The sequence below is a fragment of the Cetorhinus maximus genome, chromosome 23 (assembly GCF_964194155.1).
Source record: "Cetorhinus maximus chromosome 23, sCetMax3.hap1.1, whole genome shotgun sequence".
NCBI classification, from domain to species: Eukaryota; Metazoa; Chordata; class Chondrichthyes; order Lamniformes; family Cetorhinidae; genus Cetorhinus; species Cetorhinus maximus.
This window is the reverse complement of record NC_135901.1, coordinates 33,001,949-33,021,023: the sequence shown is the minus strand read 5'-3', so window position 1 is coordinate 33,021,023 and position 19,075 is coordinate 33,001,949.

Genomic DNA, 19,075 nt, shown 5'->3' with positions numbered 1-19,075 from the left:
CCAGTTAAAGAAGAAAGTATTTTCCTCTTACCTGAACTGCCCTTTATGTGACTCCAATCCCACACGGACTTGGTTGGAACTTAACTGGTCACTGCTGTAACCGTGAAAGCCAATCAATTGTATCAAACAGCTGGACAGGAACAAAATAATTTATACAGGTAGGCAATGAGGCTAAGAACTGAACACAGATTTCGGAGATAACAACAACACATCCAGACCAGTGGACCCTGCAAATCCACCCTCAATCATATCTGGAGGCTGACGCCACAATTTGGAGAGCTGCTTCACAAACTAGATCAGCAACAGCCTGACACAGTCATACTCCGAGAGTCCTGCTATCAGCTGAGGTCCCAAACTCCTTTGTCGGAATCCGTGGATATACCCTGCCCACCAGTTGGACAAACCTGGGAAATATGTGAATACAGTGGCATATAGTCAGGGATGAGTGACCTTAAAAGCCCTCGATTTAGGCGGTGCACACAAGCCAGCTAATGGATTTAGATCAAACATGTGAATGGAAATTTCCCGCTACGTGCTATCAACCATCGCCCACCACCACAGCTCATATATCAACATTAACATTAGGCAAAGTAATTGAACCCAAACTAGACAGGGTAGATGCAGGAAGGATGTTCCCGATGGTGGGGGAGTCCAGAGCCAGGCGTCACAGTCTGAGGATACGGGATAGACCATTTAGGACAGAGAAGAAGATAAATTTCTTCACCCAGAGAGTGGTGAGCCTGTGGAATTCGCTACCACAGGAAGGAGTTGAGGCCAAAATATTGTATGTTTTCAAGAAGGAGTTAGATATAGCTCTTAGGGCGAAAGGGATCAAAGGATATGGGGAGAAAACGGGAGCAGGCTATTAAGTTGAATGAACATAATGAATGCCAGAGCAGGCTCGAAGGGCCGAATGGTCTATTCCTGCTCCTATTTTCTATGTTTCTATGCATCTTTACTTAGTCGATATAAATTCACCTGGGGAATGCAATGAAGGCAGAAAAAGGCAAAGAGTATACAATAAACGGGGGCTTCATTGCCCATTACTAAAATTGTCGTGTTACCATCAACCATGTCCGTGATAATAGGTCCTGAAAGACATTTCTCTCAGTTTAAGCTTGTGGCAGGTTGAGGGAGAAGTGACGGGAGATTAAAAACCAGCGAATCTACCTATCTCAGGTGCAGCTTTCCATGACATCTTTCAGTGGGAGTAGCCATTAAGCGGTACTCATAGAGGCCAAGTTCAGTTGGGAGATGGACGCCCGGTGCTTTGTATTGCCGTACCACTGAGCGGAGCGGGATATATTAAGAACAGATTCAAAAGTTGCAAGATGCGTTGGAGCCAACAGCAGAAGCAAAATTATATTCACCACAACCTGTAACCTCATTACCCATGTCCCCCTTTCCTCTATCAGGTCAAGTTATCAATCCTGTTTCTGGGGCAGGGGTTGGGCAGGAGTGGTGATGTGGTAGGGGAGTGGTGGGGGGGGGGGGGGATGGCGGTGGGAGGGGGCGGGGGGGGGGTGGGGGGCGGGGTGTAGAAAAGCATTCTGAAGAACAACGAATGTGCAACTGAAATTGCAGCATGAAAGAGACAAAGCAACAACATTGGACGACACGGATATGAACCCAAGGACTGAGGTAGGTGCCTCAATCCGCACAGTCCGATGGGCTCTGGATATAGCATCACAGTTATGACATGGGGAGACGTTAGCTTGGTGGCAAAGTCACTGGATTAATAATCCAGAAGGCCACGTGACTGTCCTGGGAAAATTAATGGACGATGCACGACAGCTGGTGGAATTCAAATTTAATCAATCACCTGCAATCAAAAAAAAGAGGCTCAGTGACGGTCACCACGAAAACTGTCATCGATTGTCGTAAAAGCCCATCTGGGTCATTGAGAGCCCTTTAAGGAAGGAAGTTTATCATCCTTACACAGCCTGGCGCACATGTGAATCCGGATGCCGCCGAAGTGGGTGACTCTTAACTGCCCCCTGAAATGTTGCCACTCAGTCCAAGGGAAAATAGGGGTGTGCAACAAACTTTGGCCTTGCCAGCGATACACACACATCCCATGAAACACTAAAGAAAAAATGTATATTGTAATTGGAAGATCTACAGCGTGCATCTCATAGAAAGTTACGGGGCTAAAAGGGTTAAGTATTTAAGAAAGGTTACACTGACCAGTCTTGCATTGCCCTGAATATACAAGAGAAAGTTGTCACCTAATTTTGCTCTTGAAGGAATGAACGGATTTCATAAGTTACTTAGAGGCAAACAGTTTGCCTGGTGGCGAATCCAGGGCATGCGGCAGGAGCTTAAAATTAATGTGCGGCCAGGTAGGTGAAAAACCACTTTTTCACACAAAGCCAGAATATTCTGTCCAAAAATCAGTGGCGTTTCAGTCAATCGGACATTTTAAAAATTGAGTTACACACATCTTTGTTAGGCAAAGTTACGAATTGCAATGAAAGGCAGTTGGGTAAATGCTGGTAAAAGACAGCTCAGCCGTGGTGTAAATGAATGTTGCAATCGTTTCGACGGGCTGAATGGTTTGCTCCTGTTCCTGTGTTCCAATGTCTCCCTAAGTAATTGACACAGACAATATGCAAAATCCCCCAGGGATATGTGTCCGCAAAAGGCTGGAGAAACTCTTCAGACAACTACCACAGCACGCGCCTGCACCCAATCGCTAACCAAGTAATATAAGAAGTCATGTTATTAAGTAATTGGGTTGACACGGGAACTCCAAAATTGAAACTTAACTCTGCTTTCCTCCAAAATGAAACTTGACTCATTGAAATTTGAACCTGGAAAATAACTCCCACCCCCACTTTGGAGGTTGAAGAAAGTTGGTTCGACTGAGAAGTGAGAGTGTTAAACACTGAGCCACGGCTGCGAAAGCTAAAGGGGATAAAGGAAAATGTCAGAAAAAACAAAGAAAGATTAGAAACTAACAGCAAAAACTCAAAAAGGACAGAAGGAGAGAGCTGAATCCTGCATAGCGACTGAGAACCAGATGCAAAATTGCACAGTGTGGCTGTCCATTACCGGTTACATGCGGAGAGATATACGAACATACATCCGAACATATGAATTATGAGCAGGAGTAGGCCATTCTGCCCCTCGAGCCTGACCCGCCATTCAATAAGATCCTTGATAATCTGATTGTGGCCTCATCCGTCTACTACCCGAAAGCCTTTGCCTTCCTTCTTAGTCACTAATCTATCTACCTATGCCTTGTAAATATTCATTGACCCTACATCCACCGCTCTCTGAGGAAGAAAGTTCCAAAGAACCATAACCCCCTCAGAGAGAAAAATAAATCCTCTCATTTCCTTCTTAAATGGGAGACCATTGATTTTTTTTAACCATTTCCCCCATTCTAGCCTCTCTCACACAGGAAACGTCCTTTCAGTATCCTCCATGTCTAGTCTGGGATACTTGCCTTTATCAGCCGAGGCATAAGATACAAGAAAAGGGAGGTTATTTTGCAACTGTATAAAACGCTGGTTTGGCCAGCACTGGAGTAATGCATGCAGGTCTGGTCACCAAAGAATACGAAGGGTGTGATTTCAATGGAGAGGGTGCAGAGGAGATTTATCAGTGTGCTGCCTGGGCTGGTGGGTATGAGCTATAAGGAAAGATAGGATAGGCTGGAGTTGTTTTCCTTGGAGCAGCGAAGCTTGAGAGGGGACATGATAAAGGTGTATAAGATTATGAGGGGCAGAGATAGGTTATATAGAAAGACACTTTTTCTTTTAGTCGAGGGGTCAATAATCAGGGAACATAGATTTAATGTAAGAGGTAGGATGCTAAGAGGGGACTTGCAGAGATATTTTTTTCACCCAGGGGATGGTGGGAGTCTGGAACTCATTGCCTGACAGGGTAGTTGAATAATAAACTCTCGTAATATTTACGAAGTATTTAGATGTTCACTTGTGTTGCCATAGCCTCAAGGGCTTTGGGCCAAGCGCTGGAAGAAGCGATTAGCATAGTCAGATCTTTGCTGATCAAACGGCCTCCTTCTGTGCTTTGGATGCTTATGGGTCTAAGGCTGGCTACGAATCCAATGTTCTCCTCTCAACTCTCCCCAATTAAGCAGGCGAATATGCGAGTCTGTAACGAAATTCATGAAGCTTTGACAAGCTTCGCTGTGAAGGATCTGATAGCTGGAGACCAAGGCACAAAGCCTGAGATGGAGAGAAAGGTGTTTGGAACTGTGAGCAGCTGAAAAGGGAGGGGAGCGTTGACTTGAAGCAAATTTCTCGGCCGGTGAGAAAGGGAGCAGGGATGGGTTAGCTGAGAAAGAATATGGCGGAGGAGAGTGCGGAGATGGGTGAGTAGATGGTGGGATTGAAGAGCTGGGAAAAGGCATGGAAAGAGCGCGGAGGGGTGGAGAATTTTCCATTATCAGGCAGGTCAATAATCGCGAGGCATTGGTTTAAAGAAGTCTATGATGTGTGTAGGGGGGAGGGGGGAGCAGTGTGGGTGGGGGGAAGTTGAGGATAATTTTATTTCTCCTTGCTGTGAATGATTAATGACGGAGCTAAAGGCGAGTGACATTGCTTCAATTGTGAGCAGGAGATTTTGCAAGTAATGTTCAGGGAGAAACCACAGATCCAAATAATTTTTAAAACATAGGATAATAGTTTATTTTCCCAGGTCCACAGCCACGTGTTCGAGCCTACCTGACCTCTGGCCTGGAACAACGAGTGACTCATCTGAACCAAATTGCTACTGAAAAATAGCACTGTAGGAGCATCTTCAAGCTATTCGTTGCTAGGGCTACCCCAGGGATTTCACACCGCGCCCACTTTCTTTTATCAGTGCTTGTTGCACATGCTGTAATTATGCTCACAGGCTGACGATGTGATCCCATAAATGTTGATATTTTTTGTTGCAGTCAAAATGGATGGAGGAGCATTACCTGCTCCTGGAGGAAGTTTTGTTTCTTTCAGAAGATACTAAGTCATAGAGTTATACAGCACAGAAACAGGCCCTTCGGCCCATCGTGTCCGTGCTGGCCATCAAGCACCTATATATTCTAATCCCATTTTTCCAGCACTTGGCCCGTAGCCCTGTATGCTGTGGCGTTTCAAGTGCTCATCTAGCTATTTCTTAAATGTTGTGAAGTTTCCTACCTCTACCATCCCCTCAGGCAGTGTGTTCCAGACTCCAACCACCCTCTGGGTCAAAATAAAATCCTCAAATCCCCTATAAACCTCCTTCCCCTTACCTTAAATCTATGACTCCGGTTACTGAAACCTCCACTAAGGGGAAAAGTTTGTCCTATCCACCCTATCTATGCCCCTCAAAATTTTGTGTACTTCTATCAGGTCCCATCTCAGGCTTCTCTGCTCTTAAGGAAAACAACTCCAGCCTATCCAGTCTCCCTTCATAGCTGAAACGCTCCAGCCCAGACAACATCCTGGTGAATCTCCTCTACATCCTCTCCAGTGCAATCACATCCTTCCTATAGTGTGGCGACCAGAATTGCACAGTACTCCAGCTGTGGCCTAACTCGTGTTTTATTTAGCTCCAGCATAACCTACCTGCTTTTATCTTCTATGCCTCGGCTAATAAAGGCAAATATCCCAGATGCCTTCTTAACATCGTTATCGACCTGTGCTTCTGCCTTCTGGGGTCTATGGACATGTACACTAATATCCCTTTGTGCTTCCTAGAGTCCTACAATTCATTGTGTATTCCATTGTCATGTTAGCCCCCTCAAAATGCATCACCTCACAATTCTCAGGATTAAATAACATTTGCCACTGCTCTACCCATTTTACCAGCCGATCTACATCTTCCTGTAATCTAAGGCTTCCCTCCTCACTATTTAAAGCACCACCAATTTTCTTATCATCTGCAAACTTACTGATCATGCCTCCTATATTCATGTCTAAATCATTAATGTACACTACAAACAGCAAGAGTCCCAACACCGATCCCTGAGGTACAGCAATTGTCACAGGCTTCCAGTCACAAAAACAACGTTCGACCATCACAGTCTGTCTTCTGCCACTAAACCAATTTTAGATTAAATTTGCCAAATTGCCCTGGATCGAACGGGCTCTTACCGTCTTGACCAGTCTTCCATGCAGGGCCTTGTCAAAAGCCTTACTGAAGTCCATGTAGACTACATCAACTGCACTACCCTTCTCTACACAACTAGTCACCTCCTCGAAAAATTCAGTCAAATTTGTTGGACATGATCTCCCCTTATAAAGCCATGCTGACTATCGCTCATTAATCCCTGCCTCTCCAAGTGGAGATTAACCCTGTCCCTCAGAATTTTTTTTCCAATATTTTCCCTACCACTGATGTTAGACTCACTGACATGCCCTAATCACCTGATTCATTCTTTAAGCCCTTCTTGATTAATAGCACCACATTCGCTGTCTCCAGCCCTCTGGCATCTCTCCAGTGGCCAGAGAGGATTTGTAATTAGTGTCAGCCTCCGCAATCTCCTCCCTTGATTAACGCAGCAGCCTGGGATACATCTCATCTGGGCCTGGGGGTTTATCCACTTTTAATCTCGCTAAAACCGCTAATATCTCCTCCCTTTCAATACTAATTTGTTCAAGTACATCACAGTCCCCCTCCCTGATTTCTATACCTGCACCACCCTTCCCCATAATGAACACAGATGAAAAGTTCAAAACCTCACCTACGTCTTCAGGCTCCATGCACTGATTGCGACTTTCGTAAAGAATGGGCTCTAATCATTTCCTGGTTATCCTCTTGCCTGTAATATATTTATGAAATGCATTGGGATTTTACTTTATCTTGCCTGCCAGTGTTTATTCATTCCCCTTCTTTGCTCTCCGAATTACTTTTTTATGTGCCCCCCCCACCCCCCACCGCCCCAGCACTCTCTACACTCGTCTAAGGCTTCCGATTTTTTGAGTCCTCTGTATCTGCCATAAGCCTCCTTTTTTTTGCTTATCCAATCCTCTGTATCCCTTGACATCAAGGGTTCCCTGGACTTGGTGGTCCTACCCTTCACCTATCCTGATGCAATGGGACAGGCACTCCAAAGAGTAGTGAACGTTAAGAGGCCAGGGCGTAAAGGGGAAAATTAATCATTTCTGCAGTACAGGAGGAGAAACTGGGAAGCAGCAGCCCACGGTCTAGCCTCCATCTCCGCTGGTTCGCACCGTCACCCCTCCACGTTGCCCACACCCTCCTTGCACCACCCACCCCCTCTGCCCTCATTAGCTACCCTGCCCCTCTTTCGCTCTTAATTCCTGAGTCAGGCCTTTCATGTGTGGGTTTCGTGTTTGGACAAGTGCAAGAACAGCCAAGCAACTGGAGTGGGAAATGGAGATCCAGGTGAATGAGTGGGGCTAAGGCTCAGGACCGGATACGGAAGTCTGGCGCCCCGCCTGGTGGGTGCTCGAGTGGACAGTACTGAGAACATTTCTCACCCTTCCTGACGCCCTTCTTCCTGTAAGAACCCCATTCCATTCTGTCAGTTCCTCTGTCTCCATCGCATCTTTTCTTACGTGCTGCTTTGCACAGTGGTGCTTCGGGAATTTTGTCCTTTTTTTCCCCAAACCGAGCATTCCATCCCACCATCACCCGAACTGAGGTGGACAGGACCCGCAACCATGTCGGATTCATTTTCCGCACTTCTGCCCTCACCCCAACCCCCTCTCTCGCAGAACCACAATGGGTTCCCCTTGCCCTCACTTTACAGTGGCCTCCATCATCAAATGGTGTTCCTTGGCCACCTCCAGCATGCTGCCACCACCAAACACATCTTCCCCTCCCCGTCAAAATTCCGAAGGTTCCATTCCCTCCACAACACTCTGGGCCAATCCTCCATTCACCCCCAATACTTCAGCCGCTTCCCAATGCACCTCCCCCTGCAATCACAGGAGGTGTAACTGCTGACCCTTTCCCTCCTCTCTCCTCACTGTCCAAGGCCACCAAGTCTCCTTTGGGGTTAAACAGCGATTTATTTATACTTCTATTAATTTAGTTTACTGCATTCTCTGCCCACAATGTGGTCCCCTCTACACCGGCCAAGGCCAAACTGAGACGAACCTCACAGAATGCGGAGGGCAAACCTACCTTTGAAAACAGAGATGGGGCCCTCAGGCGTTTGGGAACTGAAGTCCCCAGTGTGCCTTAGGACTTCTGCACAAATACCCAGGTCATTTATTTTCCTGTTGATTTAGGTTTCATTAGCATGTGCTGTCCGGACACTGGCCGCATATGCACAGCTGGTGCACATTCTCGTTGCTAAGCCGGTAAAGGCCACTGCGCACCTGTGCAGTTTGTTTCTTTTGGACTTATGAAGCAGTGGTGTTCTGGTGGCGCAGCTGAGGATCTTAGAGGGTGCTTGGAAGGTGAAGCTTGAATTCAGGTGGCGATCCAAGGGAGAAGGACATTGGAAGGAGAGATCGAAGTCCTGGAGGTGGATCCTTGTTGAAGACGTCCAAGTGAAAGCCAGAGAGTCTATGAGACTGCTTGGCTCACAGCATGAAGAGCATCTGCGGGGAGTTGATGAGAGATCCTTAGCATCTGCTTTGGGTGGCAACTGTCACTTGGTTTCAGAATGCGGCGCGCCTGGCCACAGGTCACCTGTTGGTTTACATCCATTGTGAACATTAGAACATGAGGTAGATTTTGCAAATTGTATTGTTCTTATGATTCTGCATATATTTGTAGAGGTAACGGCTGTGGGTGGGGCAATGTAATATTGTTCATAGGTTCTTATTTGATATATGTTGTGCCCTTTTATTAAAAATAAACAGCCGCCCTGTGAGTCAGTTCAGTAAATGCTCTCCACTGTTTTACAAATAGAAAAAGGAAACAGTGATAAATCAAGCCAGGTTCCATTTGGGATCTGACTTGTCCAGTACCAACATCAGCTGGGATCATAACAAAGTCAGTAACCTTTGCGGGACCAATAATTCTTGAATTTAAGTGGGACCTGTGAGTTCATAATAAAGCGAGTGCATGGAGCTGGAGTTAGTGTCCGTCGGAACAGGATTTGCTGTGAAATAGCACAGGAGTTTGGACATAAAATGGCTTTGAGTGACTTTCCTGGGAGTGGAAGATGTTACAATGGGTCTTCTGGAATCTTTGACTAAGGCTAAACTGAGCGAGTTGGCAGATAAGGTGATGGTAGAAATATAAGCAGAATTTCGTAAAGAAAATATGATTAACGTACTTACCCAACATTTAAAATCAAAGGCAGAGATGCCCGATGTCAATATATCACAGCTGGAGTTCACTACAATTCAATTGCAAATGAAAAAAAAAGATTTGGAACAAAAAGGAGTGAGACAGGGAGAAGAAAAGAAGAGTGAATTATAAAGAAAGCAAAATGGGATATTGAATGGAATAGGCTTGAATAGGGAAAGAAGGGGGAAAAGAGAGAAAAAAAGAGAAAGGAATGGAAATGAGAGAGCTTGAACTTGTACTCCAGAATGAGCAGTTAGAGAGGGAGGGAAGGGATAAGCCTGGATTGTCTAAAGAAATGCTTTGGATAAATGAATAAAGAGGGGATAGTAGTTCGGAAGATGATTCTGAATTCCCTGAGGAATTTGCTTTACCTAAAAATCTTCGTTTGGATCCTAAATTTTCAGAGGATGGATTTGAAAGATATTGCACCTAATTTGAAAAGATAGCATGAAGTTGAATTGGCTAAAAGATGTTTGGACTTTAATTTTATAACCCGTGCTGTCAGGTGCAGCTATGAAAGTTTATGCTAGCTTGTCAGAAGAGCAATCTGCAGACAACGAACTGGTTAAAAAGGGCAATACAGAATGGATATGAGCTTGTCCCTGAAGCTTATCAATGAAAGCTTAGGACCACAAGAAAGAAACCTAATAAGAAATTTGTGGATTTTTAAGCAGAAAATAAATGTTAAGGGATCAATGGTTTTGATCATTGAAGTTAGAGAAAACGTTTGGGAATGTGAGGGAAATCATGATTATGGAAGAATTTAGAAATAGCATTCCAGTAACCTTTAAGACTTACTTGGATGAGAGCAAATATCAAAGGTCCGAGAAGCAGCAGCTTTGGCTGATATCTATGATATCTCACACATACAGTTACATTGGAGGAAATGGTCATATGAGAATCAATATAAAAATTGAAGGAATAGAAAATATGGCAGCGGAATAGAGAATAGTTCAAGAGAGCAAATAGAAGGATGCCAAATTAATAACAGGTATAGGTTAGAAACTAAAAGTGATGTAAATAAAATGTTATGCTTCCATTGTAATAAACCTGGATATATTAAATCTAATTGCTGGAAATTAAATAGGATACTTATTGCAGTAATAGGAATGCTCAAGGAATCCTCAGAAAAGGTAGCACCAGAAAAGGAAATTGTTGTTAAAACTGTAGCAGTGGTACAGTTGAAACGTGTTCCATCAGAATCTAGGGGGGTGGGGTGGTTGGGGGCGGGGTATACAGCTCAAGATAGTCCAGTTATTTCTTCTTTGATTACTGGTGAAGGAAGTCCGTCTACTGGGGGTTCTGGGTGTTTTGTCTGAAAGGGAGGAGTATCCCTCTTACCCCTCTAACAAAATAACGAAACAAATTAAAACTTTGAGAGATCCTGGGCTAGATCAATCATTAATGGTGGCTGATAATACAATATGTGTTCCAGATAGTTATATAAAGGCCGAAGTATTAATAAGGGGTGTTATTTGAATTTATGAAACTGTTTCTTTGTGTGAAGTCAGTTTACGAAATGACTGCTTAAATAGAATTTTTACTTTGGGAATTATTCTTAAATCACCTATTGAAAGAGGTGGATTTTTTTGTGGGTAATGATTTGGCTCGTGGAGTCAGTAATATGCCAATGAGTGCATTACAGCTGGCTGTTGAACATGCTGCCCTTAATCAAACCCTGACATCTACTGTGGCCGAAAATGAGATTTTTACTGCTGAAAAAAAGCAATTGAAAGAAAATCTGATCAATGTAGAGAACAAACTTTCAGATGTAAAAGAGGAGTTTGCTAATGGAAAGTGGGAATTGTTGAGAACAATTTAATATCAGTCACAGAAGGTAAAACACTTGACTGAGGATTTGAAATGATGAAATGATAAACTTGTGGAAGCAAATTCAACATAGGTCGACCCTCAGTTAACACTTGATGAACTTCAAGCATCAGAAGTCTCTATAAAGTATCGTGAAAAATGCCTCGAACAGGGACAGCTGGTGAATCAGAACAATTTATTAAATACTGGGTTAAGAAACAAAATTAGGGAACTGAAAGAAATTCGTCGTGAAAAGAATAATATGGTTCCTGAATCCCGGTGCAAACTGAGAAAATGCAAGAGAAGATGTGTGCTATGGAATGTCGCAGTTCTCAAGTTGCCCCTGTGAATGAAAACTCCTGGCCGAATTGTGAGCCACCTGAGCAAAGGCCTCATCGAAGTAACATTACCAATGTATCAACCTCAGTAATGAGCAGTACGGAAGCAATTGGGGTCCCTGCAAAATTGGGAATTAAGAAGTGTCAGCAAAAAGGACTGAAATTGAAAAATGGTCTGGAAGGGCCAATGACCGGAGAAGCTGATTTACAGATGCCTGCCAGTGCAAAATACTGCAGATGCTGGAATCTGAAACAAAAACTGGAAATGCAGGGGGGAGGGGGGTGGAATCTTCAGCAGGTCCGGCAGCATCTGTGGAGGGAGGAACAGAGTTGACGTTTCGACTCCGTATGACCCTTCTTCAGAGCTCTGATATGCCCCTGAACCCCCATAATCTCAAGGGCTACGCACCAAGTGCTGAAAAATGTTTTACATTTTTGAAATGTATTTGACATTTCCATTTATTTCATTGCAGCTTGTTTCCCAATTACTTTAAAAATGTTTCTGTTTCCCCCATGATCTCACCCTAAATCAACCCCCGCCACTTCAATAACTGCAGCCCGAAGCATTATGCATATTTCTGATCAATGTACTATTCATGCTGGGAGTGCATTCCATGACTCCTCCCTCTTTCTCTCTTTATCTCCCTCCCTTGCAGTTAATCTCGTGGCGATTGTGATCCTATCCCGAGGAAGGTGTAGTCTCACCAGATGTATCACTCGGTATCTGGTGTCCATGGCTGTGAAAGATCTCCTGGTCATCATCAAAGTGGTCATAATGAACCGGATTCCCGGTATTTATTTTCCAGATTGTTTTGTATTCATTACACTCGTATGCAGCCTCAACATTGAATTAATTCATGCGTCCAGAGACAGCTCCGTCTGGTTAACGGTTACTTTCACCTTTGATCATTTTGTGGCCATTTGCTGCCAGTATCTGAAAAAATTGCACAGAGAAAACTGTACATTGGTCATCTCTATTGCTTGTGCGCTTGGATGTTCCAGAAGTGTTCCCTGGTATTTTATACACGAACCCGTCTATGTTATCGATAATATCCCCTGATATTGCATGCAGAAGAAAACCCGCTATACTTCACACCTCTGGACAGTGTTTGATTGGTCTGACCGTATTTTAACCACTTGCTTCTCGTACTTCTTGATTTTTTTCTTCAATGCTCTGACTGTCAGGCACATTCTAAGGATCAGCAATGCACGGAAGAGACTCCGAACCCAGAGGAGTGCAGAGAAGCAGAGTGACCCAGAGCTGGAGAACCGGAGAAAGTCCATTGTTTTACTCTTTGCCATCTCCGGAAGTTTCATCCTGTTGTGGATAATGTATGTTGTTCAGTTTTTTTATGACCGATTTACAAGTGATTATAAAATCAAAAGCTTCACTGACCCTAAATTTATTCTCCAAGAAATTGCAAACATGCTTCCGCTACTCAGTTGCTGCACAAACAAATTTATTATGCAGTGACTCAGAGTAAATTCAGGGAGCAGTTAAAAGATATAGTGCAATATGTCGTGAACATATTAGGAAAACCATGACCATAATAACAATAATAATCATCATCATTATCATTAGCATCATCATCATCATCATCATCAAAATCATCACCATCATTATCATCATCATTATCATCATTGTAATCAGCATTCCAAATCGGAATAGCTCTCCTCTTCTTTACTCTATACATAAGATTCGCCATCGGATTGAATAGAGTAGCCTCATTGATTGTTCCAATTGCTTTGAATTACACGAGGCGATCTCTAAAGCTCCATTTCCTGACACGTGGCTTTCCAGGACTCGTGACTCTAGATTCCTAATTTCCTGACTGCTGGCCTTCCTGTGGCAAAAAGGAAATTAACCCAATTTACTGGTGGTTGATTTTCCTGTAGTGGAGAGGCACTGACTCTCGGCATCCCGAGTTACTGACAGGTGACTTTTCTATACCATGGAGATGGAAATATCCCAGCTGACCAACAGCTGAATTCCCAGGACCAAAAATACAGACTCCGCAATTTGCTCACTGGTGACTTTCCTCTCCTGGGGGCAGAAACATTCTCATTTGCTGTCGGATGACCTTCCCTACCGTAGTGTCACAAACATCCGCATCTATGGCATACTGTACTTCCTGTGTCGTTGATAAATTTTTTTTTTTACAATTTGCTCATCGTTGAGCATCAATTTCCCAATCTCCTGACAAGAGTTTTACAGCTGGTGGGCCTTGATTTAGCGCCAAGTACTGGAATCTTCAAAACGGCATGATCATAAGATAAAACCAAAACACTGCGGATGCTGGAAATCTGTAACAGAGACAGAAAAAGCTGGAAAATATCTCTGCAGGCCTGGCAACCTCTGTGGAGAGAGAAACAGAGTTGATCTTAATGTCCGTCCCACAATGTCGCAAGTCTTGGCCCGCGACAATGGAACTTTCCTGCTCTAGTGACAACAGAAATCCCAATCTTGCTGCTATTTTACTGTTTGACATAGAGCGGTCGCCGTTTGTTAACTCTAGAATAAACTTGAAAGAAAACCGGTTTGCTGATTTAGTCCTGTTCGTTTTCTATGTAACAGAAATACTTGGATATCTCTGTGCAGCACAATCGTGCATCGTGCCTCAGACTGGAATGGGTTTGGGAATGTCACACTACGATCGGGAGAGCAATTGGGGAGGTGGGAATGCACCAGGACAGCCGCAGAGCTGTGGAAAAAATGTGGGACAGAGGGATACATTTATGAATTATACAGGTAGATGGGTTTGTAGGGGGAGCTGTGTAGTCTGAATTAGTCTGGTCTGTGGGAAAGAAAGCTGTGGGAACAGTCGTTAAGTGTGGTTAGTTTTGTATTGTCACTGGGGGCAAGTGTGATAATGAGATTAGTTTTGCATTGATACAGTGTCCTTGATAGATAGCGAGATAGCCAAAAGAATTTCGAGATTTAAGCTAATAATTTAGCTGGGATAAGTCCAGTGCGATAGAGAAAGAGTGGGGTGGGGGTGGGGGTTTGGGGGTGGGGGGGGTGGTGGGGGGGTGATGGTGGTGGTGGTGAGATCAATTTGGGGGCGAGAACGTTGCAGTCAGATTACAAATCTGCCAGAACACAAGAGATAGGAGCAGGAGCAGGTCGCATGGCCCGTGGAGTCTGCTCCACTACTCAATATTATCATGGGTGTATGAACTCCAATCTCCTGGCCGCCGCCCACCCCCCATACCCCTTGATTGCTTAAGAGACAGAAACACTCTCTGTGCCTATTCTGTCAAGTTTATTCAGAGTATTTTATGTTTCAATGTGAACACCTCTGATCCTCTGTACTTCAGAGAATAAAAGCCGATTTCTTCTGCCTCTCATTATACAACAATCCTCCAATCCCATGGATCATTCCCTCCAATCCCATGGATCATTCTAGCCACGTTTCATTATAATCCTTCCATCGAAAGTATAAGTTTCCTGAACTATGAGGACTAAAACTGCATATAACACTCTGGCCGTGTTCTCAACAATGTTCTGTACAATTGTGGAAAGACTTCTTTATTCGTGTGCTCCAATCGCCTGGCAATAAAGGACAACAGGCCATTTGCCATCGCAATTACTTGCTGTGCCTGCATGCCTGATTTTGTTTTCTTTGTACAGTAACACTCGTCACTCTGCGCGTGAACACTTACAATTTTCACATCTTTTAAAAACATTATGATCTACTATTCTTACGACCAAAGTGATGAAGCTCAGACATCCCCACGTTATATTACATAGAAACATACATACAAACTAGGAGCAGGAGTAGGCCATTCAGCGCTTCAAGTTTGCTCTGCCAATGATTATGATCATGGCTGATCATCCAACTCAATCCCGCTTTCTCCCCATACCCTTTGATCCCTTTCGCCCCAAGAGCGACATCTAACTCCTTCTTCAAAATAGACAATGTTTTGGCTTCAACTGCTTTCTGTGGTCACAATTTCCACAGGCTCACCACTGTCTGGGTGAAGAAATTTCTCCTCATCTCAGTCACAAAGGGTCTACCCCGTATCCTCACACTGTGACCCCTGATTCTGGACTCCCCTACCATCGGGAACATCCTTCCTGCATCTACCCTGGCTAGTCCTGTTAGAATTAAATGGTTTCTATGAGATCCCCCCTCATTCTTCTGAACTGCAGCGAATATAATCCTAGCCGACTCAGTCTCTCCTCATATGTCAGTCCCGCCATCCCAGGAATTAGTCTGGTAAGCCTTCGCTGCATTCCCTCTATAGCAAGAACATCCTTCCTCAGATAAGGAGGCCAAAACTACACACAATATTCCAGGTGTGGCCTCACCAAGGCCCTATATAATTGCAGCAAGATATCCCCGCTCCTCTACTCGAATCCTCTCGCTATGAAGGCCAGCATACCACTTGCCATCTTTACCGACTGCTGCACCTGCATACTTACCTTCAGCGACTGGTGTACGAGGACAGCCAGGTCTCGTTGTACATTCCCCTTTCTAAATTTATAGCCATTCAGATAATAATCTGCCTTCCTGTTTTTGTGGATAACCTCACATTTATCCACATTATACTGCATCTTCCATGCATTTGCCACTCACTCAGCTTGTCCAAATCACACTGAAGCATCTCTGCATCCTCTTCACAGCTCACCCTCCCACCCAGCTTTGTGTCATCCACAAATTTGGAGATATTACATTTAGTTCCCTCAGCTAAATCATTAATATGTATTGTGAATAGCTGGGTTCCCAGCACTGATCCCTGCGGTACCCCACTAGTCACTGCCTGCCATTCGGAAAAAGACCCGTTTATTCCTTCTCTTTGTTTCCTCTCCACAAACCAGTTTTCTATCCATCTCAATACACTACCCCCAATCCCATGTGCTTTCATTTTAGAAGCCAACTGCCATTTTTTTTCTCACTGCTGAACCTGGCTCAATATCTTTGCCGTGTCTTTGTGTCCTCCACGCAGCATCTTTCTCTTTATTGTTCCATGGGATGTGAGAGTCGCTGGCCAGGACAGCATTTGTCCATCACTAACTGGACTTGAGAAGGTGGTGGTGAGGTGCCTTCTTGAAGCGCTGTAATTCATGTGGTGTCGGTGAAACCACAGTGCATTTAGGGAGCGGATGCTGGGTTTTGACCCAGTGACAGTGAAGGATCTGAGGTATTGGCCCATCTGAAGATGTTGTGTGTCTGGGAGGGGAGCATGCAGGTGCTGATGTATACATGCATCTGTAGCCCTTTAATTTGAAGTGGTAGAAGCCGCAAGTTCGGAAGGTGCTGTCCGCGGAACCTTGTTGACTTCCTGCAGTGCATCTTGCACGAAGCACACACTGCTACCATTGTTTGTCGGTGGGGGAGGGAGTCAATGGTGGGTTGCCATCAAGCGGGCTGCTTTGTCCAGGATGGTATCAAGCGTTCTTACTGTTGTTGGAGCTGATCTCATCAGGAAAATGGAGAGCATTCCTCCTGACCTGACCTGTTAATGTTTGGCAGACTTTGGAAGTCAGGAGGTGGGTTATGCACCACAGAAATCCCAGCCTCTAACCTTCTCTTTTGGCCACATTATTTATATATCTAGTCCAGTTAACCTCTGGTCAGTTCTACTCCCTAGGATGGTGATGGAGGACGATTCAGTGATGGTGATGACATTAAATATCAAGGGGAGATTATTGCTTCTTGCTTGAGAATATTATTGCCTGTTCATTGTGTGGTGTGAGTGTTGCCTCCCGCTTATCAGACCAAGGCTGAATATCATCTGTCCTTTGCTTCATACGAGCATGGGCTGCATCAGTATCTCAGCAGTTTTAGATGGTGCTGAACATTGTGTGATCTTCAACGATCATCACCACCTCTGAGCTTATGATGGAAGGAAGGCCATTGATGAAGCAGCTGACTATACTTGGGCCTGGAACACCACCCTGAGGAACTCCTGCTGTGGAACTGAGATTACTGACATACAATTAACACAATCATCTTCCTTTGTGGTACGTATGACTCCAAGCCATGCAGCTTCCCATTGACTTCGGTTTTGCGAGGGCTCCTTGATGTCTCACTCAATCAAATGCTGCCTTGAAATCAAGGGCAGTCACGCTCACACCACACATTGAGTTCAGTTCTTTAGCCCGCGTTCGAACCAGGACCACAATGAGGTCAGGAGCTGAGTGGCCCTGGTAGAACCCAAACTGTAAGTCAGTGAGCAGGCTATTGCTGAATATGTGCTGCTTGATAGCGGGGTGGAGGACCCCTTCGATCACTTTGATAACGATCGAGAGTAGATTGATGGGGCGCTCATTGGTTGGATTCGATTTGTTTATGAACAAGACGTACCTGAGCAATTTTCCACATTGCCAGGTAGATATGTCTTGTAGCTGGGCTGGAAAAAACTTGGCTATGAAAGCGACATGCATTTCCACCTAGTTTTGTACCTACAGCCAACCGAGGTATATTGCCTTTGTCCATTTCTCTAGGCCACCAATAAATATGTGGAATGGCTGACTCACAGCATTGATCCTTGCAGCACTCCACTAGTCAAAGCCTACCAAATTGAGAATGCCCCGTTGATGCCTATTCTTTGCTTCCTGTCCATAACAAATCCCCTCATGTCATGCCTGGCCTGTCGAAAGTCTCTTGCCCATTGTCCGCTGGTGTGCCAAACTGAGACACTTTTCTGGCAGAATTGGGCAAGGGTGATTTTCCATTGACTTCCACTCTCATGCTGAGAGGCTGCAGAAATCAATTCTACCTCAGACAGACTGATGTCGGAGCCACATTGTCAGCAGTGTTCCGAACCACGCGCTCGGCATTTAGCCAACTGAGCAAACAGACCATAACCAAGCCTGTATCCATGCATTATAATGCGCAAATGGCATGGGAACTTACCTTGCCTTTTAAGCGTTTGCATGGCACGTTTTTTGTCGAGGCAGAAATCTTGCATCTAAAGGTTCCGCTTTATCTTTTTTATACATATTCATTCATGGGATGTGGGCTTCGCTGGCTGGGCCAGCATTTATTACCCCTCCCTAATTGCCCCTTGAGAAGCTGGTGGTAAGCTGGCTTCTTGAACCGCTGCAGCCCTTGTGGTGTAGGTACACCCACATTGCTATTCGAAAAATTACATGCTCAAAACACTGAAAAGGTGGTCAATAAATATTTCCTTTTCATAAAACTAAGTCGCCTTTGCCTGAACATATTATGATTTTCCAAGTGCATTGTGACGTTTTCCATAATATTAGATTCCAACACTTTCCTGACGATTGATACCAGGGTAACCACTCTGTAGCTTCCTGAATTCTCTTCCCATCCTTTCCTCAATAGCGCTGTCAGATTTGCTAACTTCGAGCCTGCTGAATCTGGGGAATTTATGTTGAATATTTTGATTTGTCTCTTTAAATGATTTTTTCTGTTGAATTATGGTCATACCTTTCAGTCTATTTGCCCTATAGTCCTTAGCTATATCCCGTCTCATACCTCTGCAACTGACTTTGTTTAAGTTTAGGATTCTTGTTTGTGATTGGACTATGTCTCTTACAGACTTAGTATGGAATTCGAATATATTATGATCACCAGTTCCCCACTGCCTTTTACTATGACATGGCTAATTAAACCTGCTTCACTACCCAATATCAGATATAAAATACCTTTATGGCTGGCTGCTTCCACAACATGCTGCTCCAGAAAACACACTGAAACATTGTACAAACTCATCTTCTAGACCACCCTTGGCAATTAGATTGTTCCAGT